The sequence below is a fragment of the Papio anubis genome, chromosome X (assembly GCF_008728515.1).
Source record: "Papio anubis isolate 15944 chromosome X, Panubis1.0, whole genome shotgun sequence".
Classification (NCBI taxonomy): domain Eukaryota; kingdom Metazoa; phylum Chordata; class Mammalia; order Primates; family Cercopithecidae; genus Papio; species Papio anubis.
The window spans coordinates 86,322,574-86,331,857 of record NC_044996.1 but is presented as its reverse complement, the minus strand read 5'-3'; the positions used below and the strand labels follow the sequence as shown (position 1 = coordinate 86,331,857).

Here is a 9,284-nt window from a genome sequence, read left to right as displayed (position 1 = left end):
TTTTGAGACAGAATCTGGCTCTGTCACCCAGGCTGGATTGCTGTGACTCTATCTCGACTCACTGTAACCTCCACCTCCTGGGGTCAAGTGATTCTCCTGCCTCAGTCTCCCGAGTAGCTGGGATTACAGGCTCCTGAGACCATACCAGGCTAATTTTTATGTTTTAGTAGAGACAGGGTTTCATCATGTTGGCCAGACTGGTATTGAACTCCTAACCTGAGGTGATCTGCCTGACTTGGCCTCCCAAAGTGCTGGGATCACAGGCATGAGCCACCACACCTGGACTCAATATTTTTTTTCTAAAAATAAGTAAAGCCCAATCCCAAACAATAGGAATATACCTTCATCACACCAATTTGTACTTTTGTTTCTTATTCTTGAGGTTAGATTCTAAACCCTAAAGATATCCAAACTGGTATTAGATCTACTTATCTATAGCCAGAGACAGCTTCTATCATGTTGTCCTTAGCAGCCAAGGTTATTAAAATGTCTTTTCTCCAGGAAGATCTAATAGGAAAAAAGAAAGAAACCTCTCTGATTAGGCTCCAAGCATTCCCCACCCTCCATCAAATTGACTGGGTAGGCATAATGGAAACCAGAACACGTGGTTTCCAAACAACAGAAATCCTATGAGGAAAGGGAGGGGAGAGGAAGGATTCAGCCAGTGCCCAGACTGAAACTGAGTAATGTCGACTTCACTCATCTTCACACATCTTAAGGTTGCATGTTTGTGGAGTACTTCAGGAATAAATCTATGAATTGTGGAGTACTAAAATACCTAGTGGTCTGCTGTACTACATTATGGCTTTCCCCAGCAGTTTCCAAGGAAACCTCCAAGTCAGGAAAATTTGGCTAGAACTGCATGCAGGACTGCAGAGATTCCTCTCCATAGTTATAGAAGAAACTGTTTCAGGCCTGATTGTTCCAGGACTGGGTGCACCAGGTCTGAGTGTTCCAGGAGTGGTTGCTCCAGGACTGGATGTTCTGGATCTGGTACTCCAGGTTGAATTGCTCTAGGTTTGGTTGCTCCACATTGGAAGGTTTCCAGTCACGTCCACCAGGCATCCCTGGTGGTAGGAAGAGTCGAGACTGGGATAGGTAGGTGCTGAAGCCTTCTGAATCACACCTTTGCTATTCTTTGGCCAGTTGTTTCTCTGTGACCTCTTAGATTTTGTTCTCTGGTTCTGGAACCAGGTCTTCACCTTTGTAGCTGAGGTTCAGGATGTTGGAAAGTTCTTGCATCTGCTGGAGGCTGAAGTATTTCTGTCTCTGAAATCTATCATTGAGTACACACAGCTGGTTGGAAGAGAACACAGTTCTGGTCTTCTGTTTCTTGACCGGGACCTTGTTTTCCTTTTTTGTGGCACTCTTCTCTGCAGAAGTGGGTTGTTTGCCTTTAGGACTGGTGGAAGAATCAGGGCTGTCCTGAATAAGCAGATCCATGGAGGAAGGAAGAGGAGAGACAGTCTCTGTGTGAGGCATCTTAGCAGAAGACATTAGCAAGGATGGATAGTTTTCTTCAGGCCCACAAATTACAGGTGTAGGTGAAGAGTCTTTATAGTCGGATGCTTCGGAGCAAGGCAGGCTTTGTGGACAAGCTGGATCCACACTCATGTCATTATTGGGGAAGAGGAGGAAAAAATTTAAGAGTTGGACTGGAAAAAAGGCTAAGGTGGCTTTAAGACTTTTTTTCTGGAAGATCTTAGAGAAATATGACCTCCAGAAGCAAAAGTATCAAGAAGTTCGGATGAAGTGAGTCACCGCCACAATAACAGAAGGCAACCAGCTCAGTCCAGCAAAACTGCTTTTTAAATATTGAAAGAACCCTGCAGACATAGATAGACTAACTCTTACACTTTTATGGTGTATTATTCTTTTTTATAGACTGCTATGGTCTGAATGTTTGTGTCCCTCCAACATTCATATGTTGAAATCTAGTCACCAAGGTGAGACCATTAAGAGGTGGGGAATTTTGGAAGGTGATTAGATCATGAAGGCAAAACCCTCATTGTTGGGATTAGTGCCCTCATAAAAAACCCCAGGAAGCTAGCTATCTTCTTCAACCATGTGCCATCTGTCAGTCAGAAAATAGGCCGTCACCAGACAATGAATCTGCTGTTAACTTGATGTTGGACTTCCCAGTGTCCAGAGCTATGAAAAATAAATTTGTATTATTTATAAACTACCTAGTTTATAGTACTTTGTTATAGCAACCTGAACGAACTACAATATAGACTGTTGGATTAGATTTACTTAAATTCAAATGAAGACCTCCACATCTAAGTTTACAAGATGCTGGTCTATGCTTTTCTTGGTTTGCACTGTCTTTGACTGATTTTGGTTTTAAAGTAATACTAGCTTTATAAGATGAATTGAGTAGTGTTTTCTATTTTCTGGAAGAGTTTGTGTAAAATCAGTGTTAATTATACTTTAAATGTTTGTAAGAATTATCTAGTGAAAACATCTGGTCCTATAGATTTTTCATTCAGGAGCTTTTAAATTAATTTTTGTTAATAATTATAGAAATATCCAGATTGCACATTTCATCTTCATTGAGTTTTGGAAGTTTGAGATTTTTAAGAAATTGGTCCTTTTTTCTTGTCAAATTTTCAAGTGTAACTTTTAAAATAGTATTCCTTATTATCTTTTTAATAGTTGCAGGTTCTATAGAGATACTCTCTACTTTATTCCTAATATTTGGATATACTGTCTCTGTCTTAATCTTTGTCAGTTTCACTAGAGGTTTATCAATGTTGTTTATTTTTTTTTCCTAGAAAACCAGCTCTTTGTTTCATTAACTTTTCTGTTTTGTTTTGTTTTGTTTTGTTTTTTCAATACCTCACTCTGTTGCCTAGGCTGCAGTGCAGGGGTGCTATCATGGTTCATTGCAGCCTCGACCTCCTGGGTTCAAGTGATCCTCAGCCTCCCAAGTAGCGGGAACCACAGACACACACCACCATGCCAGGCTAATTTTTATATTTTTTGTAGAGACAGGTTTTTGTCATGTTGTCTAGGCTTGTCTCAAACTCTTCTGGCTAAAGTTATCTGCCCATCTTAGCCTTTTGAAGTGCTGGGATTATACTTATGTGCTACTGTGCCCAGCTGGTTGTTTTTTTAATATTAAATCTCATTAATTAAAAAGATCTTTGGGCCAGGCAAGGTGGCTCACGCCTGCAATCCCAGCGCTTTGGGAGGCCGAGGCCGGCTGATCACGAGGTCAGGAGTTCGAGACCAGCCTGACCAACATGGTGAAACCCAGTGTCCTGACTAAAAATACTGAGAAAATTAGACTACAGGCGTGGTGGCACACGCCTATAATCCCAGCTACCCAGGAGGGTGTATTGGCAGGAGAGATTGCTTGAACCACGGGAGGCAGAGAGGTCTTGATCTAGTGATGCCAAGATCTGCATCACCTCGGCACTCCCAAAGTGCTGTGGTGACAGAGCGTGAACGACTCTGTCTCAAAACAGTGCAACAAACTTTTTAAGACCAATTAATATTCGGCTTTATCCAATATCCTTCCTTCTGTTCATTCCTTCCTTCTGTTCACCTTGGGCTTACTTTGCTCTTCTTTTACTAGTTTTTATTTTTGCAGTAGACATTTTAAAAAAGAGAAGACCTTTAAAAATTAACATTTAATGATGTAATTTTTCCTCTCGGCACTATTTTAAGGGCTGCAATCTTTCCATATCATTCTTAATATATTCTATTTTGTTTTCCATTTTAAAGGACTCTATAGCTATTTTCTAATTGAGGTATAAATTCAGGTAATCGTAAAATGTAACCATTTTAAAGTGTACATTTTAGTGAAAGCTACTATATTGACCATGTTGTATAGCCATAACTTCTATCTGGTTCCCAAACATTTTTATCCCTACAAAAAGTAAATGACATAATCCTTTTTAAGTTTTAATTTGGACAACTGCCCACTTGCCTGTTGAGTTCTCCCAGCCCTGAGTACTAGAACCTTATCATACATCTGCTTTGCATGTATTCTCTCGCATTCTAAGTATGCTGGATATTTCATACTTCAATGGAATCAGTGACATTAGATGCACAAAACTTTTACATCTGGCTTCACTTTACTTAACATATATGTTTTTGAAGTGTCATGTGCATATTGGTAGCATGTACTTAATGACCTCACTGCCTCCTCCGTTCCTCTTGAAGACTCACTACATATTTTTTCTGAGTTTTATACATTTCCCTCTTACACTTAGGTCTTTCATTTTGAGTTAATTTTTGTACATGGTGTGAGGTAGAATGTCCACTGTTTTTGCATGTAGATATTCAGTTTTTCTAGCATTCTTTGTTGAATATTTTTTCCATATTGAAGGATTTTGACATCCTTGTTAAAAACCAGTGGACCAGCTGGGAGCAGTGGCTCATGCCTGTAATACCAGCGGTTTGGGAGGCCAAGGCGGGTGGATCACTTGAGGTCAGTAGTTCAAGACCAGTCTGGCCAACATGGTGAAACCCTGTCGCTACTAAAAATACAAAACTTAGCCGGGTGTGGTGGCAGGTGCCTATAATCTCAGCTGCTCTGGAGGCTGAAGCAGGAGAATAGCTTGAACCTGGGAGGCAGAGGTTGCAGTGAGCCGAGATCAGGTCAGTATACTCCAGCCTGGGTGACAGGGCAAGACTCTGTCTAAAAAATAAATAAATAAATAAATAAAAATAAAAAATCAATGGACCACATAAGTAACTGTTTATTTCTGGAATCTCTATTCTATCCCATTAATTTATATGTCCATCCTTATGCTGATATGACAATATTTTAATTACTGTGGCTCTGTAGTAAGTTTTGAAATAGGGAAGTGTGAGTCTTCTAATTTTATTTTTCTTTCTCTAAATTGTTTTGGCTATACAGTGCCCCTTACAATTCTACCTGAATTTTAGAATCAGCTTTTTCATTTCTGCGACAAACGCCTTTGAAAATTTGACCAGGATTACATGGAATTCCTAGGTCACTTTGTGTAATATTGGCATCTTAGCAATATGAAGTTTTCCAATCAATGAACACAAGATGTCTTCTCATTTATTTAGATCTATAATATTTTCAGCAATGTTTTATAGTTTTTCAATGTATATATCTTGCATTGTCTTGGTTAAATTTGTTCCTAAGTATTTTATTTTTTTGATTCTATTGTAAATGAAATTGTTTTCTTAATTTCCTTTGCAGATTGTTAATTGTTTGTTTATACATATACAACTGATTTTTGTGTATTGATTGTGTATCCTGAAACATGGCTGAATTCATTAAATGAGCAAGTTTGTGGAGTTTAAGTGATTTTGTATATAAAAGATCATTTTATCTGCAAACAGAGATAGTTTTATGTCTTCCTTTCCAATTTTGATGTATTCTATTTCTTTTCCTTGCCTAATTGCCCAGGCTAAATCTTCACATAAAATGTTTGATGGAAGTTGGGAAAGGGAGCATTTTTGTCTTTTTTTCTGATTTTAGGGGGAAAATTTTTCAGTTTTCATCATTGTGTATAATGTTAGCTGTGGGCACGTACCATAATATCTGGGACATATTTGAAGCAGTGTGTAGAGGAAAATTTATAGCAATAAATGCCCACAAGAGAAAGCAGGAAAGATCTAAAATCGGCACCCTAACATCACAATTAAAAGAACTAGAGATGCACGACCAAACAACCTCAAAAGCTAGCAGAAGGCAAGAAATAACAAAGATCAGAGCAGAACTGAAGGAGATAGAGACACAAAAAACCCTCCAAAAAATCAATGAATCCAGGGGCTGGTTTTTTTTGAAAAGATCAACGAAACTGATAGACCACCAGCAAGACTAATAAATAAGAAAAGAGAGAACAATCAAATAGACGCAATAAAAAATGATAAAGGGATATCACCACCAATCCCACAGAAACACAAACTACCATCAGAGAATACTATAAACACCTCTGCGCAAATAAACTAGAAAATCTAGAAGAAATGGATAAGTTCCTGGACACCTACACCCTCCCAAGATTAAACCAGGAAGAAGTTGAATCTCTGAATAGACCAATAACAGGTTCTGAAATTGGGGCAGTAATTAATAGCCTACCAACCACAAATAGTCCAGGACCAGACAGATTCACAGCCGAGTTCTACCGGAAGTACAAAGGGGAGCTGGTATCATTCCTTCTGAAACTATTCCAATCAATAGAAAAAGAGGGAATCCTCCCTAACTCATTTTATGAGGCCAACATCATCCTGATACCAAAGCCTGGCAGAGACACAACAAAAAAAGAGAATTTTAGACCAATATCTCTGATGAACATCCATGCAAAAATCCTCAATAAAATACTGGCAAACCGGATTCAACAACACATCAAAAAGCTTATCCACCATGATCAAGTGGGCTTCATCCCTGGGATGCAAGGCTGGTTCAACATTCGCAAATCAATGAACATAATCCAGCATATAAACAGAACCAAAGACAAGAACCACATGATTATCTCAATAGATGCAGAAAAGGCTTTTGACAAAATTCAACAGCCCTTCATGCTAAAAACGCTCAATAAATTCGGTATTGATGGAACGTACCTCAAAATAATAAGAGCTATTTATGACAAACCCACAGCCAATATCATACTGAATGGGCAAAAACTGGAAAAATTCCCTTTGAAAACTGGCACAAGACAGGGATGCCCTCTCTCACCACTCCTATTCAACATAGTGTTGGAAGTTCTGGCTAGGGCAATTAGGCAAGAGAAAGAAATCAGGGGTATTCAGTTAGGAAAAGAAGAAGTCAAATTGTCCCTGTTTGCAGATGACATGATTGTATATTTAGAAAACCCCATTGTCTCAGCCCAAAATCTCCTTAAGCTGATAAGCAACTTCAGCAAAGTCTCAGGATACAAAATCAATGTGCAAAAATCACAAGCATTCTTATACACCAATAACAGACAAACAGAGAGCCAAATCATGAATGAACTCCCATTCACAATTGCTACAAAGAGAATAAAATACCTAGGAATCTAACTTACAAGGGATGTAAAGGACCTCTTCAAGGAGAACTACGAACCATTGCTCAATGAAATAAAAGAGGACATAAACAAATGGAAGAACATCCCATGCTCATGGATAGGAAGAATCAATATTGTGAAAATGGCCATACTGCCCAAGGTAATTTATAGATTCAGTGCTATCCCCATCAAGCTACCACTGACTTTCTTCACAGAATTGGAAAAAATTGGAAAAAACTACTTTAAAGTTCATATGGAACCACAGAAGAGCCTGCATTGCGAAGACAATCTTAAGCCAAAAGAACAAAGCTGGAGGCATCATGCTATCTGACTTCAAACTATACTACAAGGCTACAGTAACCAAAACAGCATAGTACTGGTACCAAAACAGAGATATAGACCAATGGAACAGAACAGAGGCCTCAGAAATAACATCACACATCTACAACCATCTGATCGTTGACAACCCTGACAAAAACAAGAAACAGGGAAAGGATTTCCTATTTAATAAATGGTGCTGAGATAACTGGCTAGTCACATGTAGAAAGCTGAAATTGGATCCTTTCCTTACACCTTATACAAAAATTAATTCAAGATGGATTAAAGACTTAAATGGTAGATCTAAAACCATAAAAAACCCTAGAAGAAAATCTAGGCAATACCATTCAGGACATAGGCATGGGCAAGGACTTCATGACTAAAACATCAAAAACAATGGCAACAAAGCCAAAATAGACAAATGGGATCTAATTAAACTAAACAGCTTCTGCATGGCAAAAGAAACTACCATCAGAGTGAACAGACAATCTACAGAATGGGAGAAAATTTTTACAATCTACCCATCTGACAATGGGCTCATATCCAGAATCTACAAAAATTTAAAACAAATTTGCAAGAAAAAAACAACTCCATCAAAAAGTGGGCAAAGGATATGAACAGACATTTCTCAAAAGAAGGCATTTACACAGCCAGCAGGCACTTGAAAAAATGCTCATCATCATTGGTCATCAGAGAAATGCAAATCAAAACCACAATGAGATATCATCTCATGCGAGTTAGAATGGCGATCATTAAAAAGTCAGGAAAAAACAGATTCTGGAGAGGATGTGGAGAAATAAGAATGCTTTTACACTGTTGGTGGGAGTGTAAATTAGTTCAATCATCGTGGAAGACAGCGTGGCCATTCCTCAAGGATCTAGAACCAGAAATACCATTTGACCCAGCGATCCCGTTACTGGGTATATATCCAAAGGATTATAAATCATACTACTAGAAAGACACATGCACACATATGTTTATTGTGGCACTATTCACAATAACAAAGACTTGGAACCATTCCAAATGTCCATCAATGATAAACTGGATTAAGAAAATGTAGCACATATACACCATGGCATACTATGCAGCCATAAAAAAATGAGTTCATGTCCTTTGCAGGGACATGGATACAGCTGGAAACCATCATTCTCAGCAAACTATCAGAAGGACAGAAAACCAAACACCTCATGTTCTCACTCATGGGCGGGAATTGAACAATGGAAACATTTGGACATAGGGTGGGGAACATCACACAGCGGAGCCTGTCATAGGGTGGGAGGCTGGGGGAGGGATAGCATTAGGAGAAATACCTAATGTAACTAATGAGTTGACTGGTGCAGCAAACCAACATGGCACATGTATACCTATGTAACAGATGTGCACACTGCGCACATGTACCCTAGAAGTTAAAGTGTAATAATAGTAATATAATATTAGTTGTGGGTTTTTCATAAGTGTTCTTTTTCATGTTGAGGAAGTTTCCTTACATTTCTAGTTTGTTGAATTTTTAAGGAAGTGGTATTCAATCATAGAAAGTGTTTCTTCTGCATCAATTGAGATGATCCTTTAGTTTTTTTCTTTTTTTCATTTTAGTAATATTTTATATTTCACTGGCTGCTTTTCCTGAATCAAACTTGCATTCCTAGAATAAATTACATTTGGTCATTATGTATAATCTTAATATGCTGTTGGATTCATTTTGCTACAGTTTTCTTCCTTGTAGAGTCTTTGTCTGCTTTTGGCATCAGGGAATGCTAGCTAGCCACAAGAAATGCTTTAGAAAGTATTCCCTCCTCTTTTGTTTTTGGAAGGGTTTGAGAAGGATTGATGTGAATTCTTTCTTTGGTTGGATTCAACAGTGAAGCTGTCTGGTCCTAGAATTTTCTTTGTTGGAAGGGTTTTGGTTGCTGACTCAATCTGTTCCGGTGGTATAGATTCGTTCAGATTTTCTGTTTCCTCTTCAATCAGTTTTGGTAGCTTATGTGTTTCCAGGAATTT

General features: G+C 38.4%; 1 pseudogene; it reads right to left on the bottom strand.

The window, feature by feature from the left end:
• Positions 1–224: 224 nt before the first annotated feature.
• LOC101014169 lies at positions 225–2,431 on the bottom strand (annotated as a pseudogene).
• Between the last annotated feature and the right edge of the window lie 6,853 nt (positions 2,432–9,284).